This window comes from Papilio xuthus, unplaced genomic scaffold (assembly GCF_000836235.2).
Source record: "Papilio xuthus unplaced genomic scaffold, Pxut_1.1 DF828177.1, whole genome shotgun sequence".
Taxonomy (NCBI): domain Eukaryota; kingdom Metazoa; phylum Arthropoda; class Insecta; order Lepidoptera; family Papilionidae; genus Papilio; species Papilio xuthus.
In genome coordinates this window covers 11,576-17,600 of record NW_013530472.1, presented here as the reverse complement: position 1 = coordinate 17,600, position 6,025 = coordinate 11,576, and positions in this window count along the sequence as shown.

Below are 6,025 nucleotides of genomic sequence, written 5' to 3'. Positions count from 1 at the left end.
GTTGATACAACGCGCGACGGCGGCGCTGGCGAGCGGCGGCCGGCCGGGTGGCCGGGTGGCCGGGTGGCCGCTCAGCGCGCGCTCGTACCACGCCACGCCGCGTGTTTCGGCTCCACGCCAAATTATTTGACCAAAGTTTATCGTTTAATTATTCAAATGTATGGAATATGAATCTTATGATCTTCGGATGTAAAATTGATTTTCATGAAATTGTTTATACCACAAAAGCGATCATGATTTTAGATATTGCTAAAAAGGAAGTTATCTGCAATAAGTAATATGAGTTTTATTTTCATAGTTTTGAAGGAGATAAAAACGAAATTGACTTACAACAACGAAAGTTATTATTTGTAGCCGATTGTCTGACTCAACGGGCTCAATAATATGTCTATTTAAGATAGATTAGTTTGACAATTCATTTGAACCGTTTTCAACTGATTTCCCATATAAAACTTGTTACCTTATTAACAGTCCCTTCCTGTGTGAGCGGCGGATTAAAACATTAGCCGTCAGTAGGTATGCTATTAAAATTTTGCCGCCCCGTCTGACCTCTGCATTTCAATAACACAACCCTACACTACTTATTTTCATTGACTTTTATCAACATTAGAGAACTTAAACTAATGAAGGTTAGAATTTCGTCAGTTTGTCTGTGTGTTTGTGGGCGTTAATCTATAAAACGGCGTAACCAATATGGGTTTAGTTTCCATTGCTTAACAATAGTAAGCCTCACTTAACATTTAGTGCACTTATCTCAATCGTTAGAGAAGTAAAAAGAAAATAGATTGAAATCAAAAGTTACGGAAATGCTGACATTTTGATAACAAAATTTTACTCATTGTAAAAATTTAAATAATACATTTATTTACATCGAAAGCATACTAAAAACTTTTTCAAACTGTAAAACGTAAACCAATGATTGTTAAAAATGTGTCGATTTGTCTGTATGTTTGTCTGTAACTCAGAAATGGTTTGAACCATTCGGATATATGTACATTTCACTATTTTATTAAGAGTCTCTTAACGCCTTGGGTTTGTAAAATAAATATGTATTAACTAAAATGTTCAATTTAGAATTTTCCTATATAAATTTTAATTCATGATGGATGAACAGTACAGTTTTTTTTAAACCCTTTTCTATTTTTTTCTCAATATTGGGAAACATATTACCGCCCCCTAAAATCTGCCACCCTAGGCTTCAGCCTACTCAGTCTATTGGTAAATCCGCCACTGGGAAGGGGGCTTATCACTCGTGGACGCTCATCACTCGCTTGCACCCGAGACGATTCTTACAAAACTATCCGATCGGTGTTATGTGACTCGACACGCCACCACAGTTGGAATAGGAAGTAGGAGAACAACGCAACGTAGGAGATATTGCTAGACAAGGCCGACGCAGTACTGTATGTTGTATGTGGTGCAGCGAGCGTGTGCCGGCGGCCTCAAGTGAGCGTTGGCACTGAGCGTGGTGCGCCCCCCGTGCAGTGCCATCCGCTTTATTTACGCACTGCGCATTTATTGCCTCGTGGGATGTCGTGTCGTCCTTTGTTTCGCGCGGTGTGTACAGTGCACACAAAGTAAGCGCTATGGGAAACATATTGTGTTTGTTTTCGATGTTGTCCACATTCGACATTGTTATTCTTATGACATTGCGACTTCTTGGTCTGTGTAAGATATTGTACGTCCGGCCCATTTTGGTTTTAACAATTTTTTTACACTAAGAATCTTCGTACGGAAGGGACGCCTTTGACAAACGAACAATCTTCGAAACTAATGTTGTACACCCACTTCACGCGTATCGCATGATGCGTGCAGTGTGCATACAACGTTGAATCGTGGATACGAGTCATCTATTCGATCAGTAAAGGCATGGCGATTCCACGGTCAACACGAATTTACTAAATGTCACCCTGTACATATTAGTTCCGCCATCTTGAAAATGGCAGCGATTGACTTTGGCGACGAAAGAACAAAATGACGGCGACGCGTGTCTGCGTACAAACCAACTAAAATATTGTATTGCGCAAGTCGTTTAGCGACTACAATCGCCGGGTTTCGTAGATTTACGTACGACGAACCTAAACATATTAAGACGTATTCAATTTATTAACATAGAATTTGTAAGATGATAGCTGAAAAGAGGGTTCTCCGATACCGTGTTTTGGGTGCGGCTGCGGGGTGACTCGGTCAGCTCTCCAGCGTTCTCGGCTAGCTACCCGAGGCCGTTCCGAAAGCCGGACCTCGACGTTAATTTATCTCGAACATTTAGCGAACACCGCGCGACTACGTAGGCTCGTGGAAGCGATTGGACATTGACGAGTCAATATCCAATCGCTTTCACGCACCTGTTTAAATAATAAATGAAAATTGTTTGAAAACAATACCAAATACAATCGCACTGTATACAATTCAACAGGTACGATGTAAACGATTTCGAGCTTTAAGTCGAAAAAAGTAGTTTTATTTTGGTGCGTCACCGAAACTATTAGTTGCGACGTTTTCGAAACGAGACACCGCCACGACCGCTCCCCTTCTACAAACAAGAGGTAATTTCGCGCAGCAAAGTGATAACAGGGAGATAATATCGTCACCTTTACTGCGCCGCGCCAAATGCCGGCTCCCACGAGTCGCTCTGAGGCGAGGCCACTGTCGACCGTGCCGTGGTATCGAGGCTTCGCTGCCCGCGCTGCCCTCGACGTCATCAGTCGCTGGTTAAATACCTGGCACACGATATTTTATTATGAATATCGTAATAAAAACAACATTAGCAAAGGGCATCGGAGCGTTTTTATGTTGTAAATTCACATTGTATTCATGTTATACGTTTCTCTAATAATAGTATAAACTAGTTCACTACACTTAGGGTCTTCGTACACAAATTATTCTTATCAAATGTCTTGGCGGCCCAAGGTCATAGGACTTGCTGCGCAGTGCCTTCCCCCGCATTCCGCTTCCCCCCGTTATGAGTAAATTAATATCCTGACTTTAATTCGATTTCTGCCGCCACAAAAGACTTCCAGATACCCACATCCACATCACCTGAATGGCTGCCCTTCAACAACAGTGCGATTCTCGCCCACTTTCCTGCTTCCCACAGCCGCGCTGTGTTTCCATCTTCTAAGATCTAAGTGTCTTTTTTATAATTCTTTACTACTCTTTGTTATTTGTCTGTCCTCTCTCACTCTTCAATTATTGAACTTTTCGTAAAATACTTTCATAATGATCGCTCACGTACTAACAGAATCCCCCATGCAACATTTCAAACTTCGAATCTCTCCGAAAACGCTAAACCTATTTTAAAAATTCTTTCATTGTTCCGAAACAAAGTATTCTACTACTACTACTACTACTTATGACATGCTAAACTTATTACTAGAATTTTATAAATTTGCTATTTATTAAACTTTCTGGACGAAGTTGCTGGCAACTGCTGTTATATAATATAACTTGCACCATAATGATTTATTGATTTTATTTTCATACGAGATGCTTCATCACGCTGCGTCACGTGTCAAACTAAATAATTCATTTGACTGTTGTTTAGGGACGAGTTGGGTTAAGAATCTTTTCTAGCTTTTTATACTAATAACTAGAATTATTCGCGCAGCTGGCTTCCTTTAGCCACACTATTATATTTAGTTTGTGCCTTAAACGAGTTTAATATTTTTATTTTATGTATGATATACATACGTGGTAATAAATCTTTCTTTCTTGCTAATAATAAATAATGAACTTTGGCGGTCCATATTTGACATCTTCTATAATACATGAACACAACCTGATATATGATCGGACCGCGCTCGACCGGTTTATCTCTCCTTCTCTATACACTCCCTTAAATTAATCGAATGCAAGCCCTCCCCCACTTCCCCCACTTCCCCCACTCCCCATTACCCCTCCCCCCACTGCGCACTCAATTAACATTTTATTAATACTGTAATGTAATATTATTTAAATTTGACGAAATGAGAAGCTGATTAAATGGACTTTCAGTACTTCGCATATTATTAAGGTTTTTATTTCTTTAGTTCATTTATTTTAATCAAATATTCGCATAGCATTCACAACGACTACGGCCATCGTCGAACAATATCGAATATTCAGTATTATCTATGCATCGCATCGTGTATGTCTATGTCTATGTCTAGGACAATATAGTAATTAGAAGTTACGTAAGAATTGGATTATTTGGGAACGGAACTTGACTTTGTTGTTGCCAAAGATGATAGTAGTAATGCTTCCAAGAGATAAAGATTTTATTCTAACATAAAGTCCTGAATGTGCAATTTTTATAAAGCTACTTCGTATTGGGTCATACAAATTGTATGTCGTACGATTGCGTGCGATGCGGCGCGGCGCGGCGCGGCGCGGCGCGGCGCCTAGTTTCATCATAAATCAGCATTATTGAATTCAATTTATAAGAGTCGTCCAAACAGCGCGGCTGTTGATTCAGTTAGGGTCAGCGGCAAAGCTAACTCATGTGATATACATAAGTGCACTGGGAGATTCCTGTACTGTATATCAAACGTATTCAAAATTAATAAGTTACCGTGTTTTTGCGTGTCACCTGTTACGAAATCGGGTAAAGGGTCAGGATAAGTCCCCCGTTTCCCGCACCCCGCGGAGCCGCGCTGGAAGGGATCCCTATGCCGCGGACCCGAGGGTGAACGATACAACCTTTACCAGCGCACGGCAATTTGTTTAGATTTATAAAATCCGATTAATAGAAATCGACTGCATACAATAAGTAAACAAAGTGAACATGTGTTCGACAAATAAATTACTATATAATGACAATGAGACGAGAGGATTACCGTCGCCGGAGCGCAGCGAGGTGCATAAGTTGATGCTTCATTCTGTACTCGCTCTGGCATCGGTCATCGGCTGAGGTTAACCCTTTTGTTGTTTTACAGTTTTTCCTTGTGTAAATGTCACTTACCGATTGGTGGCAAAGGTTCCTAGACAATTTGATAGTGCGACTGTAACCGCTTGCAATCCTTGCAATTGCCAGGGAGGTCGCGCGTGACGCTGCGCTGGCGCTATATGGATTTAAAATAAAACGAGCGTCCACCCACACTCAAACTCTTTCTTGTTCTGTTTTTACTTTATTTTTACTTATCACTTTACTTCATAGTCTCCATCTAGAGTTAATAGAGCAAACGTTCGTATACGTGAGCGTGATATTTAGTAGGTGAGATAGCTGAGTAGCCCCCAATCTGCACCTTCACCTTCGCCGTGACTCATCACTTACATCCATGTCAATTATATAATATAACTTTGTAGTAGTTTACAAAAATAACAAAAGTAAGCAAAACAAAATTTTGCAACATATAAATACAAATGATTCAGTTAGCGAAGGGGCGATGGTGCACCATGCGGCGCCGAGCAGCACGTGTGCCCAGGAATGTGGGGCCAGGCAGGGGCCGCGCAGGGGCCGGGGCCGGCATGTCGCCGCTGCCGCGCAGCCGCGCGCGGAGGGTCTCGGCGCACAATGCTCTCCCCGCATATTGCCCGCCTCAATAACGGCACAATATTGCGGGGACGAGTATAATTAATAAATGCGTATCGGTGACAATAAAAAGAGTGTGTGTCAGGTGGCCGTCGGTCGGCAGGACGGTCGGGCGGCAGGGAGGGAGGTCGGGCCGACGCATCACGTGTAGGGATTAGTATTCGGCGACGGCACATCAACCCAGCTGTCCTGACTACTGTCACGCAGCCTCTTTAATATACCGTAATCTGAGGAAGACTATTTCAATTAAGTCAAAAAATAGCAACGACGGATGCGAGTGTCTTAGTGATTGGAAAGTTTATTATTGTATTTTTTTGTTGAACGATAAGCAATTGAGTGTTTACCATATGCTATACCCAGGGCTTCATGGATAATATGTGGAAAACAAAAACTTCAACACATAATTATAGGTCTGCAGTGAGTTTCCATTGAAGTGGTGAAACAATATTGTGCCTTACGCACCCAGAGACATTTCAGCAGATTTCGTAGCTGCTGTGTGGGGGGGGGGGGTTGGAA